Raw genomic sequence first — 20,545 nt, forward strand, 5'->3', positions numbered from 1 at the left:
CTTTCACAACATCAGTTTTTTTTTTCAGGGAGTCTTCTCTTCTCATGAGATGGCTAAAGTATCAGAGCCTCAGCTTCAGGATCTGTCCTCCAGTGAGCACTCAGGGTTGATTTCCTTTAAAATGGATAGGTTTGTTCTTCTTGCAGTCGAGGGGACTCTCAAGAGTCTCCTCCAGCACCACAATTCAAAGGCATCAATTCTTCAGTGGTCAGCCTTCTTTATGGTCCAGCTCTTACTTCCATACATCACTACTGGAAAAACCATAGCTTTGACTATGCAGAGTTTTGTCAGCAAGGGATGTCTCTGCTTTTAAAGATGCTATCGAGGTTTGTCATCGCTTTCCTCCCAAGAAGCAGGTGTCTTTTAATTTCGTGGCTACTATCACCATCTGCAGTGATCATGAAGCCCAAGAAAGTAAAAACTGTCACTGCCTACATATCTTCCCCTTCTATTTGCCAGGAGGTGATGGGACCGGTTACCATGATCTTAGTTTTTTTGTGCTTCAGACCATTTTTTGCGCTCTCGGTCCACATAGTGCTGAAGCCTACCTTAGAGGGGATTGGGATGTAGACTGGTCTCTTCCAATCCTCTGGCCATTGCTGAGTTTTCCAAACTTGCTGGCATATTGAGTGTAGCACCTTAACAGCGTCATTTTAAAAGATTTTTAAATAGTTCCACCAGAATGCCATCGCCTTCACTGGCCTTGTTGTAGCTATGCTTTCTAAGGCCCACTTGACGTCACACGCTAGGATGTCTGACTCAAGGTAAGCAACCACACTATCTGGGTTGTTCGGGACATCCAGATCTTCCTGGTATAGCTCCTCTGTGTCTTCTCGCCACCTCTTCTTGATGTCTTCTGCTTCTGTTAGGTCCCTACCATTTTTATCCTTTATCATGACCATCTTGGCACAAAAGGTTCCTTTAATATCTCCAATTTTCCATAACAGATCTCTGGTTTTTCCCTTTCTATTATTTTCCTCTATTTCTTTGCACTGTTCATTTAAGAAGGCCCTCTTGTCTCTCCTTGCTATTCTTTGGAAATCTGTATTCAATTTTCTGTAACTTTCCCTATCTCTCTTGCATTCTGTTTCCCTTCTCTTCTCTGCTATTTGTAAGGCCTTGTTGGACAGCCATTTCGCTTTCTTCCCATTTCCTTTTCTTTGGGATGGTTTTTGTTTCTGCCTCCTGTACAATGTTACAAGCCTCCATCCATAGTTCCTCAGGCATTCTGTCCACCAAATCGAGTTCCTTAAATCTATTCTTCACCTCCACTGTGTATTCATAAGGGGTTTGCTTTAGATTATACCTGAGTAGCCCAGTGGTTTTTCCTACTTTCTTCAGTTTAAGCCTGAGTTTTGCTATAAGAAGCTAATCAGAGCCACAATCAGCTCCAGGTCTTGTTTTTGCTGACTGTATAGAGCTTCTCCCTCTTTGGCTGCAGAGAATATAATCAATTTGATTTTGGTGTTGCCCATCTGGTGATGTCAATGTGTAGAGTCTCCTCTTGTGTTGCTGGAAAAGAGTGTTTGTAATGATCAGCTTGTTCTCTTGACAAAACTCTATTAGCCTTTGCCCTGATTCGTTTTGAATTCCAAGGCCAAACTTTCCTGTTGTTCCTTTTATCTCTTGACTTCCTACTGTAGCATTCCTGACCCCTATAATGACAAGAATATCTTTCTTTGGTGTCAGTTCTAGAAGGTGTTGTAAGTCTTCATAGAACTGGTCAATTTCAACCTCTTCAGCATAAACATGGATTACTGTGATGTTGAAGGCTCTTCCTTGAATTGGTATTGAAATCATTTTTGCCGTGGATGTTTTGTGGACTGGTCACCTGACCGTAATAAATAAATTCTATTCTATTCTATCATTTTTGAGATTGTATCCCAGTACAGTTTTCCCACTCTTTTGTTGACTATGAGGGCTACTCCATTTCTTCTACGGGATTCTTGCCCACAGTAGTAGATATGATAATCGTTTGAATTGAATTCACCCATTCCTGTCGATTTTAGTTCACTGACGCCCAGGATGTCAATGTTTATTCTTGCCATCTCCTGTTTGACCACCTCCAGCTTCCCAATGTTCATAGATCTTACATTTCAGGTTCCTATGCAGTATTTTTCTTTGCAGCATTGGACTTTCCTTTCACTTCCAGGCATGTCCTCAGCTGAGCGTCCATTCAGCTTTGGCCCAACCACTTCATTAGCTCTGGAGCTATTTGTACTTGTCCTCCACTCTTCCTCGGTAGCATTTTGGATGCCTTCCGAGCTGAGGGGCTCATCTTCCAGTGTCATATCTTTTAGCCTTTTGTTTTGTTTCTGTCCATTGAGTTTTCTTGGCAAAAATACTGGAGTGGCTTGCCAGTTCCTGCTCCAGGTGGATCGCGCTTGGTCAGAACTCTCCACTATGACTTGCCCGTCTTGGGTGTCCCTGCACAGCATAGCCCATAGCTTCTCTGAATAACTCAAGCCCCTTCACCTCGACAAGGCAGCAATCCATGAATGGGCTCTGCATGGTAGCCCTATATATCTGTTGTCTTGTTAGAGGGTGCATCCACTTATATTACTAACAGGGTGTCTAAATTTTTATTGATTGATATGAGAACTAGAGAGAAAATTTTGCAATCAACTTGAAAGAAGGCTTCGTATACTCCATATAGGAGTTTTCTGTATGTTTTATCTTTTTATAATCTTGCTGGACTGCAACAGTAATAAAGAATGTATGTACTGTATTTTTCCGTGTATAAGATGATACGTTTCTCTAAAATATTTAGATTAAAAATATAGGTTTGTCTTATACATGGAAGTAAGGGGGAAGTGGAGGGGGAAAGCAGGAATCATCAAAGTAATTTATCAAATCAATTCCTGCTTTCCCCCTCCACTTTCCTCACAAGAAAGTGCTTTCCCCCTCCACTTTCCTCTCAAGAAAGCACTTTCTTGCAAGGAAAGTGTTTTCCCCCTCCACTTTCTTCTGAAAAACAGGAATCGCTTTGATAAATTGCTTTGATGATTCCTGCTTTGCCCCTCCACTTTCTCGTGAAGAAAGTGAAGGGGGAAAGCACTTTCTTCACAAGAAAGTGGAGGGGGAAAGCAGGAGTCAAAGCGCTTTGATCCCTGCCTTCCCCCCCCCCACTTTCTTACGAAAAAATTCTGGGTTAGAAAAGTGGGGGCGTCTTATATGTGGGGGCGTATTATACACAAAAATATGATACATATGTTTTACAGAAATCTTTGATACTCATCAGTGTTCATGCACTGCCATATTTCATCTCAGAGGGTTAGCATAGATGGACTTCCTGAGCCCTTAACATTGCAAAGGCATCCATACTCCAAGCCCAGAAGGACAAATGCTCATTCAATAGTCCAGAGATCTCACTGCTTTTTCTGTATTTCAATATATATCTTAGTGTCAATTTTTCTGGCTGGATTTTTTTGGTGTTGCTATTGTTACTTTACTTTACTTTACTTTTTACTTTATTTGGATTTATATCCCGCCCCTCTAGACAAAGTCTACTCGGGGCAGCTTACAAAAAAGTGATAAAATACAATAAAAAATATAATTACTAAAAGCTTAATAATACAAAGAACTAACTAGTGGATATGTCAAGATAGGAAACTAAAAAACAAAACAGTTAATTTACTGCCTAAAGAGCCATGTTTTTAAATGGCTTTTAAAAACACCCAGCGAGGGAGCCAGACAGATTTCTGTAGGGAGAGAGTTCCATAGCCGAGGGGCCACTGCCGAGAAGGCCCAGTTTCTTGTTCTTTCTTTCCGGGCCTCTCTCGGCGTAAGGCCCCTCAGCCGTCCCTGCTGGCTTTGTCGGGTGATTCGAGTAGACCTGGGTGGGAGAAGACGATCAGCCAGGTATCGAGGACCCAAACCCTTTAGGGCTTTATACGTCATCATCAGAACTTTGAAATCAATGTGGAAACGAACAGGCAACCAATGCAGAGCAGCCAGGGTGGGGGAGATATGCTGATATTTCCTCACCCCACTAAGAAGCCTGGCTGCCGCATTTTGCACCATTTGAAGTTTCCGCCTCAATCCCAAAGGCAGCCCCACGTAGAGTGCATTACAGTGGTCTAATCTCGAGATTACGAGCACGTGGACAAAAGTAGTGAGGCCCCCCATCAATATATGGTCGCAGCTGGGTGATCTGCCACAGGTGAAAATAGGCAGAACGGACCACGGACGCTACCTGGGTTTCCATGGTAAGCGTCGGGTCCAGGTGTATCCCCAAGCTGCAGACCTCACTCTTTGCAGTGAGGGTCGACCCCCCCCAAAAGAGAGGGAGTCACCCACGCTGCTGATGGAAGGACCACCCACCCTCAAGACCTCCGTCTTGTCCAGGTTACATGCACTGCTTAGATTGATTGGGATGTTTGAGGTTGTCAAGCCACTTCCGATCTGCGGCGAGCCTCCCAGGGATTTCTACATATAAAAGCTTCAGGCATGGTTTAGCCATCCTTCCTTCTGGTGATGCTCTGGGACTGTTCAACTTGCCTACTGTACATGCCTTGCCCAATTGGCTAGCAAAGCATGTAGCTCCATGAACTACATGTGCTCTGGGTGATCTCAGCTGGCCTCTCTCCTGGGAGGCACAATGGAGATTAAAACTCCCAGTCCCTGGCTTCAAAGCCAGGTGCTCCAACTCACTAAGCTACAGTTCTGAACAGATGACGCCCTGAACTTTGTTAATGTCACTGCTTGAACTTTCTTAGTGCTCCTTCAAACTGGTTTTCTTTCGTTCTATTCTTCTTACTTTTTTACTTTTTTCTTTTTAAAATTTCCTTCTCTGTATCTGCAAATAAATAAATTGAACTGCTAACCTGCTAGCATGAATGAGATTCAACAGGCCGTTTGGATATCTGCACCTATATATTAAGATGGTAACATGATAGCTTAGTCTGGCTTTCAATTACAGCCTGAGCAGATATCATTGCATTAAAAAAAAACGCCTCTGAAAGTATTCCTCCCAGATGTGGCTTTTGCAATGGTCCATAGTACATGGCGTTGATGAGTTACATGGTAGAAGCTAGAAAAGGCCAACATATCAGTTTTAAATTTCATATGAGGTTTTCACTTGTGTCCCCTTCAGGAAATGAATAGTCCATTCATAAATTGTGTGGCCTCTTTCTCCCCACCCCGCTTATCCGGGAGATGAGCCTTAGCATTTTGATTTAGCCCTAGGGTATTAAATTTCTTTAACACTGCACCACATTAGAACATGTTTTTCATCTCAAAAGAGATGAGGCAACCTTGTGAATGGGAATGAGGGGGAAGGAGTTTGGCAAAAGGGGTCTTCCATAACAAGCCATAAAAATTTATGATGCACATCGTCTGATAACAGCACACAGTGAATTGAATAATTCTTTATAGATGCTATTTGAGAAGACATAGCATGTGAGGCTATCATAACACTTCAATCAATCTGCAGCTACTACTTGAAACTGCTTTAGCTTTACTGTTCACATTTCAGATTCTTTTAAAGAAAAAACAATGTCAGATTTTAGTCAGATTGCACTAGGAAGATGAAAAAGGCACATTCTTTCCCCTCTTGTCTCAAATATTCCACAACGGCCCTACTCCTGATGTCCAAGTCTCTTTTTCATTTTACAGTGTTGTTGCTTTTCTTGTTTTGGGATGGGGGGAAAACTTTGGTACTAATGCCATAGTGCTAATGACATAAGATTTGCTGAACAATGTGCCTGATACAGCCCCTCCCTTCCCTTTCCAAGCATTATTATTAATATTTTTCCATAGGACCTTTTTTTTGAAGTTAATTACACTATAATTGGGGAAATCATTTCTGGACTATATTCTGTTCCATTCTCCAGATTTTTCAAAACCTCACACCTGTTTTTCTTAGGTTGGGGAGCTACATCAGTCTATAAATCCTTCTGTGTTTCCTGGTATAGTTTCTTATGAAGTAAAATTCTCCCTTCCCCAATTTGCCCAACTGTTTTCAATACTTGCAGTCATGCCTAAAGTTGTCAATCAAGGAACAGCTTATCAGTCTGGGCTTTTCCTTTTTAAGCTTAAACTTGGTGACTTTGGAAACCTGTCAACACCCGGTTGCTTTTAGCCCTAACAATAAAGTCACACTCTATCTCCCACCTAGTAGCTTTAGATTAAATTCTGAAGCTATATACGTCATATTTACATAGTTAAAACTCATAACAAAGCAAGCCACGGGCAATAGGATGTAATAACCATGCAACAGAGCCATTTCCTGTCCCCTTTTCTCTCTCATACTATGTTTTGTGTAGTTTATTGGATGTGAATGTTTTGAAAATGAAAATCATCTGAGGGGGGGAGTGCTCAGGAGGCGTGAGGTTTTAGAAGAATTCAACTGAAATATATAGAGCTGTAAATGCTTAACCACCTCTGGTATTCTAAAACAAAGCCTGGTTCAATATTCCCTTTTATTTTCACTAGATGATTCAACAGGGGAGCCAAGATTAAATGCTTTGACATTCTATTTTTAATGTATTTTCTTCTGTTCGCATTAAAGGAAAACAGTTAACTTGGAGTCAGCAAACCTTGAACACCAAAGGCCTTACAGTTTCATTTAACACTATTGCAAATACAGCGCAATGTGAACTCTGCCTTAAGGACTGTGACCCTCAGTCTGTGAGACCTTTTGAAAACAACCCAGTCTTCAAAAGGCCGCAGAGGACTACAGCCAAAGAAAAGAACAACGTTTTAAATACATGTACAGAATAACTGTGCACTTGGCTGCTAGCACACTGTGGAAAAGGAATGGAGATAAAGTGTAAACACATTTCTACATGTCACTTACTTCCATTGAAATGAGTGGAGAATGTCTTGAAAACAGAGGGAAGATCATTTACACAGGTTGCTGGGAAAGGGGTGGCCGAAAAAGGCATCCTGGGCCTTGCATAAGCCCGGCTCTTGTCCTGATTAGCTCTCCTGCTAGGAGTTGCAAGGTCTCAGAGCATTTAATGAAATTTTGCAGAACTGCTATGTTTCCTTGGTTCTCTAGAGAAATCTCAGGGCCATCACCATTTAAAGCAAAAGTATTATTCGTTCATTCATTCATTCATGTACACAAGGGAGTTTTAAAGCCTAGGTAACCTTCTCTACTCACTTCCAGCTGACACTAGGACTCATTGGCTTAGTGCAGTGTTTCCCATTTTTGGGGGGTTATAATCCCCAAAGGGGTTGCAAAGTGTTTTTTGGGGGGGATTGTGGGTCACCTTTCATGTCCTGTAGCCCTTGTTTAATAATTTCTTCCTTGATCTTTCAGAGTGGGATATTAAAGCATATATATGTATATATGAGAAACAGGCCCAGGAAGGGGGAGGAAAAAGCCTCTACTTTCTGAGAGGAGATGATTTTACCTTATTAACAATGACTTTTTATGCAAATGAGGCAGGGGGATACAGGTTACTTGACTATTATGAAAGGGGCTCATAACTCGAAAAAGGTTGAGAACTACTACATAGGGCCTCAGTTTTTGGCCCTGAAATCCTTGGGAAAAGAATTTCATGACCTCAGAAAGTAACATATCAGAGGTAACATTATTAGGTAACATTATTACTCATAAGGTGTTACTAACCTGTCTCCAGGAGATTGTCCTTCTGACATAGGCTTCCTTGAAGCTCCTGTACGCTTTTTGATTAGTCACTGAGGCTGTAAATTGTGAAAAGACAAATGACCTAGGGTGTATTTGTTGCCTCATCACCTGTTCTGCCTGTATCTTGAGATTTGTTTGGTTTTTTTCTGCTTGTTTGTGCATTTATGCATTTATTTAAGAACATTTCTTCACTGTTTTTCTTTTTCCTAATGTGGTTTTTCAAAACACACCATAAACATGACAGTTTTTCAAAACACACCATAAAAAATAAATAAGGAGCAAAATAACAAGATAATTAAAAAGTGGGGGGGGGGGAGAGAGAGACAGAAAGATCTTAAGATCCCACAGCTCCATAAAGAAAGCTAGAGAAATCTTAATGCTGCCAAATGAGAGTTGCATCTGCCTCAGAAGATCTCAAAGCTGCTGTAATCAAGGTCGTTTAAGGCACTCTCCAGAAGCACTTCATCCACAGGAACCTATTGTAAGCCGCCCAGAGACCTCTGGGTAGAGTGGGCGGCATATTAATTAATTAATTAATTAATTAATTAATTAATTAATTAATTAATTAATTAATTAATTAATTAATTAATTAATTAATTAATTAATTAATTAATTAATTAATTAATTAATTAATTAATTAAATAAATAAATAAATAAATAAATAAATAAATAAATAAATAAATAAATAAATAAATAAGATTGAAAACTAGCATTGCTGGGTTACCATCATCCCATCCCCTGAGTTTTCAGAGGCAAAAAAGCCTGAGATCAGGGACTCATGGGTGAGGGTCTTTGTCACAGTAGGCCTTTGTGGTATCACAGAGGTAGGGCAGGCAAGAGTTGGGAGGTGTTAAAATAGGTTAAAGCCATTGAAAGCAAAAACAGCAAAAGCATGGTTTGTACCAGGTTATATATAAGATTCACACACACACACACACATTTCACAAATAAATTACATTTTTTCATTAAAACCTTTAATACATTTCTGGATGCACTTTAATATGCAGTATATGCATGTTTAAACACAATTTTCACACTGGCTAAAGTTTCTTCATGGCAATTCCGCCGCCCCACCCCCAGATATATGCATTTTTATCCATTCAGTGTCAGCATTATCTGAGAATGCTATTTGTTTGAAGTATGCTAGAAGTCTTGCACATTTGTGATTTTAGAGCAAAAGTGCACTTTGTTTTGCATCACGAGCACTTTCAACAGGAGATGGGATTCCCAATAAATTCTTTACCATTTCTTTTTCCTAATCACACCTGTCCAGATCTGGCAGCCCAAACACAAAGCAGGATCCCCTACACTCTTCTTTCCATGCCTGCCAAATCACTAGGAGAGGTCCACAGCAGGACGCTTGACCGGGAATTAAAGGAAAGTCCATTCTAATTGGATAACTGTGCCTCTTGATCAGGAGAGGAATTGCTGTTTTTTTTCCCTCCCACCTCCATGCAGACTGCCAAATTCTGGACTTGAGAATGGTTTTCTTTTCTATTGATCTAAAACAAAGCCTGCTCTGTAAGGTTAGTTCCCCATACCAAGTGCATGGCTCTTCTCCGAACATCTCTCCCTCTCATCCTTTTTGCTGCTTCCACAATAGCTTATTGCTACACACACACACACACAGAGAGAGAGAGAGAGAGAGAGAGAGAGAGAGAGAGAGCGCTTGACGTCCTGGACCTCCCTCAGCTGTTGCTCTTTTTGCTGCTGCCGTTGAACCCTTGCATAGTAATATGTGCTTTAAAAAGAAAAAAAATCAAGCCCGGCCTAGCCCTTTCCCTTCTCCCTCCTCTATTTGTGCTTTTTGCCTACGTAGTCGGGGTTCACTGGGTTCCATCATTTTTTTTAAAAAAATTCTGCTTCTGGAGTTAATGTTGGTCTCCTTTTCAGGCAGGGAAAGTAAGAAAACCTTTGTATTTTCAACATATGGGATTATAATGTGTAACGTATGGAACCACATGTGTAATGGAAAGATATGCCTATGTTTGCTGTGGTGCTGATTGCCTCAGATCACACCATCATGCACCGGAGAACCATCTGTCTTATCAGTGTTTCCCATTTGTTTGGTTGTAGAAGTTCGGTTGGTTTTCTCCTTTCTTTCTCCAGGAAGCAGATAAGCGACGTACGGTGCCTCATGTATGCAGCATTCCCAAATGGTCTCTTGGGTGTCACTGCGGGTCTGTTTTAAGGAAGAGGAATGGAGGCACAATGGGAATGCTCACCTAATGATGCTTCTCAAAGGAGGGGTGTATACCTTCCTTTAAGCACGGATACCCATTATACCAGTGAGCTCTTTAGCTGAGTAATTGCATCAGCTATTGATTGAAGGTGACAGGCCTTCTTAAACTGGCCCTCATGAATGACTCAACACCATGTCAAGTGGTAGCACAGCAGGTCTGGATTCAGCCTACTTTACTTTCTGGATGATTTCCAGAAATGTTTTGTTTCTCTTCTCTTACTTTTCTCAGTTCATATTAAAGAAGCAGTCAATACAGCATACTATGGGGAAACAAAGCTGATGTTTAACATCACTTTGGTGAATACTGATCATATAGGTCAATGGTTCCCAGCCTTGGGTAACCAAGGGGTTCTTGGTCTGCAACTCCCAGAAAACGTGGCTAGCACATGTGGTGGTGAAGACTTCTGGGAATTGCAGTTCAAGAATATCTGGGTTGCCCAAGATTGGGAATCACTGGTATAGGTCCATCTTCAAAGTTCCATATTAAAACACCAGATCCAACTGAACTAGATTTTCCAGGTCTGCTTTACCAATAGTTTCTTGAGCTACTTTTGCACATTCAGTATCACTCTTGAAGAATAAAACTTTTAATAGTAAGAACAATATAACCTATCATATCAATCTTATTATGGCCAATCCAACATTACTCAGGGGTTAGCAGTACTTAAGGAATTCAGCTTTGTAAATTCTGATGTTATGTGACCTGACCACAACCTCCTGTACTAACATATGGATCTCAAAATTATAATTCCTTAGTTCCCAGCTAGAAAAGACCTACTGAATGAATGTGCTTTATTAATTCATCATTCAAGGACATCTCATTGGCTAAAATTCCACCGCACAGTTATGCAAATGGTATAACTTTTGGAAACAGTTAAGAAAGTGAATAAATCTCCATAGACATTATCTACTGCATACTGAGTTACTTAATTCTGCATGCAGATTTATGCACAAATGGAAATTTCCTAGTGTATGACAATTCAAGTTCATAAATTACATTGTTTCCATAACTATACCACAAGTCTTTGGCAATTGAATCAACTTACTTTTGTAAAAAAAAAAAAAAGTTAAATTGAATTGTTAGGCCAAACCTATTTTAAGTGTTGAGTTAACAAATTCATTTCATTCATTGGGTCTGCTCTCCTTGGGACTGATGATTGGGTTAAACCAGGACCACAGAAAGGTAATTCTCATCTCATGGACTAACTGCACAGAATAGAGGCTGCAATAATGGCTCAGCTGGTCACAGGCTTTTTGCTCCACTTACCCAGCTTGACATGATTAGTGATAAAATATGCAAAGGAACAAAATGTCTTCAGATATCTGTTACACGAGTCAAATGTATGACTTGTATTAACAAAATATTTTTGAAAATTGATATAAAGCAAAGGAAAATTTCCGTCATTAGAATGAAACTAACCCATGCTCAGGAAGGCAGCTTTCGTGGCATACACTATAATCAAGGACATTATTCCACATTCCGTATGTAACTTGCACCAAATCTCTAATTTTTTGTTACTGGACCATAATGTTTTGTTGTCGTTATTTGTGCTGGTGTCTAGGATTACTTATAGCATGCATTGCAGTGAACAAATTTCATACTGGGTTGATTTTAATCTTCTTTCTTTTCTCTTCTTTTTTTAACTGCCAGTGTAATACTATAATTCCATAAACAGAAAATAAAAGATAAATAATTAGAAAGAGCACTGATCCAAAAGAACTGTGGGCTAGGGTGGGTGATATATTAATATCTTTAATTAGATCATCCTCAACAACTTCTATGGAATGTGAGTTTGTACTGGTCTCAAATGTGAAGTCCAATCATGTGGACACATCTCTTTTTTTGGGTGGGGGGAATTACTCCACAAGAAAACTATAAAGTGCACCTAGCTTGCAGCTTATCCCATGATTTGTACTGACATTGGCACAATTAAGTTATAGAAGTTAATTGTATTTTCTGGTGATGCATGACACACAGCTGATCACCAATCAGCCCAGCCTTCTTCCATGACCAAAAGAACTTTACCACTAGCTGTGCTGACCAGGATTTCTGGAAGTTGTAGTCCAACAACATCTGGGGCCTCAAGGTTGGGAAACACTGGCTTATCTGTTTCAATTTTGTGTGCCTGAGGCACCCAAGGCAATGCAGATTATTCTGAATGCTGTTTCTACTGAGTGCTGCTGCAGAGAAAAATCTAACAGCAGTGTCCACACACTCCAAAGGTGCCATTTATTGGAGGAGGGTGATTCCAATTTCAAAGGGGCAGGAATCTGATGTGAGTTTTTGTTTGAACTTTAGAGGCGCTATCCAAGATATGGATAACAACCATATCCAAAACATACTTGACTACCTTGGACACCTCCCTTAAAATTCTTATTAAAAACCCAGAATAGATCTTCCAATCCCACAAAATTTAAACTATACTGGTGCCACTGAAATGATCAACCATACCTTTCAGAACAACAAAAAAAGTGTTATCAGAGCTCAGATCAAAACAAGAGTCTAGAACCTGTTCTCAGCCCGAATACAAAATTAGCAATACAAAAACAATGCAGATACTTTAGTACTTCTAGCTGTGTAGGCAGAAAATAAAGAAAACAAAGGAATTCTGCAAATAAGGAGAAGTATATGTGATGCCAAGAAGCCTATGTTTTACAAATAAGTTGCTACCAACCAAGAGTAAAGTCTGATGCAAACATGGGTGGCTTCAAGTAAAAAATATGTCAAATGGGAAAGAACTACAGAATTCTTCTTCTAATGACTGCTTTCCCCAGTGAAAGCAATGTGATATCATGTGAGTTCCTAATAATCACTGCTAGGTAGCACACATGACATTCATGGCAAGTTGTCTGATAACAAACGATGATAGATAGTTGCTCTATTTTTGAACAAGTAGATTAGAGATAAGCTATATTTGCTTGTAATCCTTCTCCCACAAACAATCAATTTAAAAATGCTTTAAATTATCTCCCTTAACAGGGCGGCACATATGGCGCCTGCCATAAAATAGTGTGGCACATCCCCTCTTCTAATAGAAGTGTTCCTTTCAAGGGTTCCCTCCTGCCAGTGACTGTCATTATGGCTCCAGTACTCTTGGCAATGATGGCCTGATGACAGATGGTTCTGAAATATGACCTAACCCACTACATAATTCTTGTGGATTGCGCATGCTTTCATTGCTCTCTGTGTACTTGGTAGAAAGTACACGTTCAGGATAGAGCTCGCCAATTTTTAAAAATAAAGACAGACTTGCATGTCCAAACAAACTCTTCTATGGTTTCAAAAACATATGTTCAATGGGAACCAGCAAAGGGTAACAACAAAAATAACTAATAATGATGTTCTTTTATAGAAATATAATGCATAGAGTTAATTGTTTGGCCTGGCAAACTCACTATGAAGAATGAAAATGTCTGTTGTGGAGATTAGCGGGTGGAATGACCGTTGTGGACCAGTAAAGAGTCTTCGCACGCTGCATTCAATAATTAAATCACGTAATTTAACTATGCAGTCATACACGGCAGCTGCAATGGGCCCTCTAATGTCCTACACTTCTCTTCCATTGATAGGTGGAATGATGGGACTTGTACATCATCCATTATAGAAGACCATGGCAACCTTATGAAACAAATACACTCCCACCCCTAGAGCACCTGAGGGTCACTCTGGCAGAACTGACAGGGTCCAATATTCTCACTGCATGTAATTCAATTTGGGGTGGGTGGGAAGCAAAGAAAATGAAGCCAGGCACAACTAAAACTTCACTTCCAGTTTTTGAAGATTGGGCACTTGGGGGTGATAAACAGAGCAGGCACTTGCAACCTGTTTAAAGGGTCGTTGCAGCTCACGGAGGCTTCAATAAGAATCCAAATATTGCCCCCTCCCATTTTTTTCCCCTAGGCAGGGACAGGCGAGTCTAATGGCACCAGGGGCACAAAAGCAGCTCTGGGAGGGCACCACACGCTTCTAGGGCTGTACTTTGCCTGCCCTCTCTCGGAGGGGATCCCATAAATAATATTTGGGCATTGTTATTGTTGTTTTACTAGAAGTCTCTCAAAATCTCAGCTTCGTTGCAGAGTTCAATCGCACACTATAAACTGCATAAACGGTAGGGGTCCATTGACATCATAGGGAGGGAACAGAGCCAGTGGAGGTGGTGCTAAGAAATGTTGTTTGAAGTACAGGCATTTACATGGTGTACACTGTCTCATCCACAAAGCAATGTCATAATTGCCAGCAGATGGCCTTTTTTCTTTTTAAAAAATTAGTTTTTGTTTGATTTTATTTGCTTACGCCACATCACACAATGATGGGGAATGTTGCCCAATGCGGGGGATAGAATGAGGATTTCAGTTTCCCAGGCAACATTTGGGAACAACAGTGGTGGGCATTTTATTCCATGCAAAGAAAGAGATCTGCAGAAGGTAGGTAGAACTTGATCACTTACCTGTTCTCCATCTCCTCTGTTAGTCCCATGAAGCCAGCTCTCACTCATTGGTAGTCTCTCCAGTGGAATAATCTCTCACCCCCACTCAACATGGGTAGAGGACTTTCAGCCCTCCAGATGCTGATGAATTATGTGTCCAGTCATAACTCACCACTGGTCAGGCTAGCTAATGGGATTCAGAGATCAACAACATCTGATGCAGCATAAGCTTCCTAGTCCTGCGTTACAGCACGTATATCATTGCAGAAATGGAACAGGTGGACATAAGGGTGGTTCTTATTTATTTCATAGTTACCTTTTTTAAAAGAACTCAAGGCAGCCTGCCTGGTCCAGGCGAGGCAGTTTGACCGAAAGTGTGATGTAGTCGTTAGAGTGCTGGATTATGGCTCAGGAGACCTGCGTTCAAATCTCCCCTCAATTAGGAAACGCAATGAGTGACCTGAGGCCAGTCAGTCTCTCTCAGCCTTAACCTACAGGGTTGGAGTTGAAATGGGGAGGAATACTGCTTACCCCACTTGGGAGTACTGGAGAGAAGGCAGGAAATAAACAGAACTAATAAATAGCAAAGATAAATTCTAAAAACTGTATGAAGGCTTCGAATGTGGGGGCCTTTAAACAATGGCCTTTCCATTTGAAATTCGATACACTAATACCTGCTGATTTAAACCAAACCTTTTTCATGAAATTAGCTTCTACATTAAAATAGAATGCATTTTTAATTTTAAAAGATGGACACACAAGGTCATGAAGCCACAAAATCAGTTCAACCAGAATGGAACCAACTGTCATCCAATCCAAAGGAATCCGTCTTGTTAGTCTGCACCCTGAAAGACACATACAGTTCCCACCTTTCCCTCTTTCTGGTTGACAGTGAAAATAATAATCATTTGTTGTGTTTTTTAGAATGATCCATATTTCTATCCCTGCCCCCCTCATTACTTCTGGTTTTGACTTTCTGTTTTCAGTTTGATTGTTGAAGTTATTACTGTCTATAGTCTTAGGGTATTGTTTTTATTGGCTGAAATTCTCTCAGTGTAACTTTCACTGTATAAGGCCGATGACATCAGGAGCAGCAGCAATTTTATAGAAATTAAACATGTCTGACTTCTCTCCTGAGGCTCCAGTGTAACCCCTTTCATCATCAGGAAACGATGGATGCCACAGAACAGGAGGGGAAAGTCTTTAATTACCAAAAATGAGCACCACAAGGACAACATTACTGGCAGTGGCCATATTGTGTCATTAAAGACTTTCCCCTCCTCTCCTCCAGCTTCCACAGCTTCTCAATGATGCAAGATATTGTGTGAGAGCCTCAGGACCTCTTGGAAAGAAGTCTTGAAGATGTAATTTCTGAAATTTCATAACTGCTGATGAAATCATCAGTCATACACAGCACAAAGTATGGCAGCAGGAGTCCAGTTATTATATATTTTAAATCGCATTTATATATCACTTCAAGGCCCTTTGGCAGTAACATAAGAAAAATGAAGAGAGGTACATAGTGACAAGCTTGTCTAGAAAGGTTTTCCAAGTAAGACAACCGCTTTGAAAGTCCTGCTAGTAACTTCTAGCTATGACAGCAAGAATTACATCTCCTCTGATAACTACAATAGGCATCCCTGAACATTTTTATGCATTATATGTATAGAGCTGTACTACACCTGCTGTTGCATAGAGGTAGATAGACTGTGTCAAAGAGCAAATAAACTATGTCTATGTATTTCACTCCAGAGCATTTTACTTCAAAGCTTACAGGGCCAGATCTGTTCAGCATCTGCAATATAAATGTGTCATGCGCTTTCAGACTATCTTCTGTATATAATTTAAAACACCAGTGCTGATGTCGTTGCTATCAATGTTGCTTCATTTCTTACTTGGTCACCACTAAGTCTTAAGCTGAAAATCTTTTTAATGCTAAACATCAACCCTGTGCAGTGGTAAAAAGTAGCTGAATTCAGAGTGAAAAAATGCAGGTATCTATATTCTGCAGTCAAATAGGCACATTCAGCAAAATTCTCTTCAGTTTTCTGTTTCACAGAAATTACAGTTCCCAGAATTCTCCAGTGAGCAGAGCCACTGGCAATAGAACAGAATTATTTTAACTTAGTTGAGGAAGAGGTGGTCTTGAACAGCAGACTGGCCATTTGGGGATTATCCATAAAAGTGATTACCAATTGGAAAAAAAGGGAGTGCCTAGCAAAATATTTAGTGTGGATTTCAATGGGTTAATGGGTCACATGAGAGAGAACCTGTGCATCATAGTGGATAATCTGTCAAATTAGAACGCCCCGATTCAAATCCCCATTTGGCACAGAAACGCAGTGGGAGTGGATGCTAATGGTAAACTATCCCTTGAACATGTCACAGAACTCACAAAACCTTCTCAAGATTGCCATAACTGAGAAGTGTCTTAGCCTATACACAGGAGTGGCTCTTTTTTTTTTTTTTCAAAATTAAAGATATTTCAAAGTGTGAAATAGACTAAGGATAGTCCTATCATTCTGGCACATTGGCTACAGCTCTGAGCTCAGTTACGTATCTCTTTAGAAACTAAAGTGTTTGCATGCGTATACAGTATTTTCAGGAAGTCTTTATAATTGTTACATTCCTTTTTTCTAAACTCTTTTCTTTGCTTAATTAATAACTTGCTTTGTTACATTGTCACATTTTCATTGTTGTGGTTGCACAGACTATAATTACGGCTGAATAATTATGTCAACCAGAGTACAGAGTGTATTGTTCCCTTGGAGCCTTGTAAAATAATAAGAACTGTTGGCAAAGCAGATACACAGCCATTGTAGAAAAATAATACTTCCAGAGTAGTAGGGAACAAACTAAAAGTGTAGTACAGACATGACTTTCCTTCAGAACTTGGAAAAGTTACTTTAAGGGAACAAAACTGACAAAATTCCCCCAGCCCACATGGCTATTGGCCATGTCAGCTGAGGAATTCTAAGAGCTGGGGTCCAAAAAGTAACATTTCCATATATATTTTTTGATTTGCCTATCACCTTACCCTGTCACAGACCCTATTCAAATAAAATTAGTTCCCTAGATTTTCTCTAGATTTTCAGCAAAGTGGCTGTCCAACGAGACCTTACAAATAGCAGAGAAGAGAAGGAAACCAAAATGCAAGACGGACAGGGAAAGCTACAGAAAATTGAGTGCACACTTCCGAAGAATAGCAAGGAGAGACAAGAGGGCCTTCTTAAATGAAGAGTGCAAAGAAATAAAGGAAAACAATAGGAAGGGAAAAACCAGAGATCTGTTTAAGAAAATTGGAGATATTAAAGGAACATTTGGGGCAAAGATGGACATGATAAAGGACAAAAATGGTAGGGACCTCACAGAAGACATCAAGAAGAGGTAGCAAGAATACACAGAGGAATTATACCAGAAAGACCTGGATGTCCCGAACAACCCAGATAGTGTGGTTGCTGACCTTGAGCCAGATATCCTGGCGAGTGACATCAAGTGGGCCTTAGAAAGCCTGGCTAACAAGGCCAGTGGAGGTGATGGCATTCCAGTGGAACTATTTAAAATCTTAAAAGATGATGTTGTTAAGGTGCTGCACTCAATATGCCAGCAAGTATGGAAAACTCAGCAGTGGCCAGAGGATTGGAAAAGATCAGTCTACATCCCAATCTCAAAGAAGGGCAGCGCCAAAGAATAGCCTTTGACTGTGTGGACCACAGCAAACTATGGCAAGTCCTTAAAGGAATGAGAGTGCCTGACCACCTTATCTATCTCCTGATAGACCTATATGTGGGACAGGAAGCAACAGTTAGAACTGGATATGGAACAACTGATTGGTTCAAAGTGAGAAACCTAGACAACATCTTAAAAAGCGAAGATGTCACCTTGCCGACAAAGGTCCACATAGTCAAAGCTATGGTTTTTCCAGTAGCAATGTATGGAAGTGAGAGCTGACCGCCAAAGAATTAATGCTTTTGAATTGTGGTGCTGGAGGAGACTCTTGAGAGTCCCCTGGACTGCAAGGAGAACAAACCTATCCATCCTGAAGGAAATCAAACCTGAGTGCTCACTGGAAGGACAGATCCTGAAGCTGAGGCTCCAATACTTTGGCCATCTCATGAGAGGAGAAGACTCCCTGGAAAAGACTCTGATGTTGGGAAAGTGTGAGGACAGGAGGAGAAGGGGACAACAGAGGACGAGATGGTTGGACAGGGTCATTGAAGCAACCAACATGAATTTGACCCAACTCCAGGAGGCAGTGGAAGACAGGAGGGCCTGGCATGCTCTGGTCCACGGGGTCACGAAGAGTTGGACACAACTTAACGACTAAATGACTAAACAACAAAATATTTTATCTTTGTACACACTGTGGTGTAGTGCAGTGGTCCCCAACCTTGGGCCTCCAGATGTTCTTGGACTTCAACTCCCAGAAATCCTGGCCAGCAGAGGTGGTGGTGAAGGCTTCTGGGAGTTGTAGTCTAAGAACATCTGGAGGCCCAAGGTTGGGGACCACTGGTGTAGTGGATAGAGTGATAGACTAGGACTCAGAAGGCCTGGGTTCCATTAAACAGAGTGCCAGGAAATGGCTCAATATTGCTACACAATATCATGCCCAGGTTGCTAGCAGGAAAAAGAACGCCAAGCTTTACATAGCAAAGGGCAGCAGGAATGTTGACAGCACCAACATCAGCAGTCAAGATGGTCTACAGGAAACCCTCTTTTGCTCACTACCATTCGGGTATACCTGTTTCGTGTATGCTTGGTCCTATAACAAAGTGGTTGGTTTTTGTTTTTGTTTTTTGTTTACCCTTTTGAAAGTTCTTTTTTTATTATCAGTATTTCAGTGCCTGGAATTTGGATTCTTTCAAAATAATAAAAAGAAATGGTGGGTGCAACCATTCTCTTTCAAGATAAACAGGATTGGTACTATTTTCAGGTTATCTGATCTGTTTTAAATCTGGGGATGTTTAAGATCACTTGGTCTGTCGGGGAGGGGAAACAGTTTTACTTTTCAAAAAACATAACTTGAAAACCATTTTTCAAAATGTCCCCATATCTGGCCCAGAGCAAGAGCAGATCGTCTGCTACATCTGTGCCAAATTTGGTACTGATCCAAAGTCAGGTTTCAAAGTTATAATTTGGAGGGGGAGGCGGCTGCCCGCATTTTTGGAATTGCCTTTTAGGATGTTGATTGACCCTGCTGTGCAACAACATAGTAACATTTAATGAACATTGAGATAAGAAAGAGGTTCTTGCAATGAATTTGAGGACTCCAACTTAACACTGCGACAGCATTTTCAATGTTCAGGGGTGTGCCGTCTGAAGGATAAATACATGCATACTCGTCTAAATTCCCGGCTTTGTTTAAAAAATCTAGATTTCCAAAGTAAATTATAGATTTGCAAACCACAGGTTACCCTTAAATACTTAATACTACACTGACCCCAATTTAAATATTTTCTATGGCACAGATTCATGAATTTCGGATGCAGGCATCTATTATTAATGCATTCCGGCTGGGTGCTTCCGCCCTTCCTTCAGCTGCCTTTCTTTTTTGTACCCCTTCAACATGCCATAAGCTATTGTTATGAAAAGACAAAGCAAAACAGGGCTATCTGCTCTCTTCCAGTCATAGCATGAAGCCCAGTAACCAAAGCATCCTCTCCCACCATCACCCGCACACACAGAAATGAATTTTAAAAGTCCAACTAATATTGATAATCATTCGGCATTGCTACCTTGCTAGCTTTTCTGTTAGCCCAAACCGTCTGAAACGTCACACTCTAATTTAGCACAGCAGAAACATTAATTGCTTAATTAAAAACAATTCCCTGTTATGACATGTAGTAGAAAACAGCCCAGACCACAGGAAATCTCTGAGCTAGTTCATCCCGCCCTTTCACCCCTCACACGTTCTAACATTGTTTCCCTCCTCCTGTCCATCTGTTTTAACCATTAGCAGTTCTCTTTTTTCGTTTGCATTTCTTTTTCACTACTACACTATGAAGCAAAGTCTGCTGTCATCAGAGCGTATTCAAACTCTGAATGTTGGGTTTCACTGAATCAGCTGTATGCCCATAGGCCTCATTAAGCCTAAAGAAGAGCAGAAGTGCTGTTCCTGAAACACTCTAGGGGAAAATAATTGTTTCTACATTTTAAAAAAAGCAGTATTGGAAGTTCTCTACATCCTAACAAGTGAGCTGTAGGCGGAGGCACTGTGTAGCATACACAGCAAACAAGAGGGATAGGTTTTGGAAGGCAAAAAATGGTGTGCAGCTTTCT

At 40.6% G+C, this 20,545-nt stretch overlaps 1 long non-coding RNA gene across 1 annotated transcript in view; it reads right to left on the reverse strand.

Annotated features, from left to right (window-relative positions):
• The window catches only part of LOC140707485 (uncharacterized), a 31,384-nt gene extending 11,362 nt beyond the window's left edge, over positions 1–20,022 (reverse strand). Inside the window, exon 1 of the long non-coding RNA XR_013538619.1 lies at positions 6,800–20,022. This is a non-coding gene — a long non-coding RNA (uncharacterized LOC140707485). The remainder of the gene's footprint in view (positions 1–6,799) is intronic.
• Between the last annotated feature and the right edge of the window lie 523 nt (positions 20,023–20,545).

Source organism: Pogona vitticeps, chromosome 1, assembly GCF_051106095.1.
Source record: "Pogona vitticeps strain Pit_001003342236 chromosome 1, PviZW2.1, whole genome shotgun sequence".
NCBI lineage: Eukaryota > Metazoa > Chordata > Lepidosauria > Squamata > Agamidae > Pogona > Pogona vitticeps.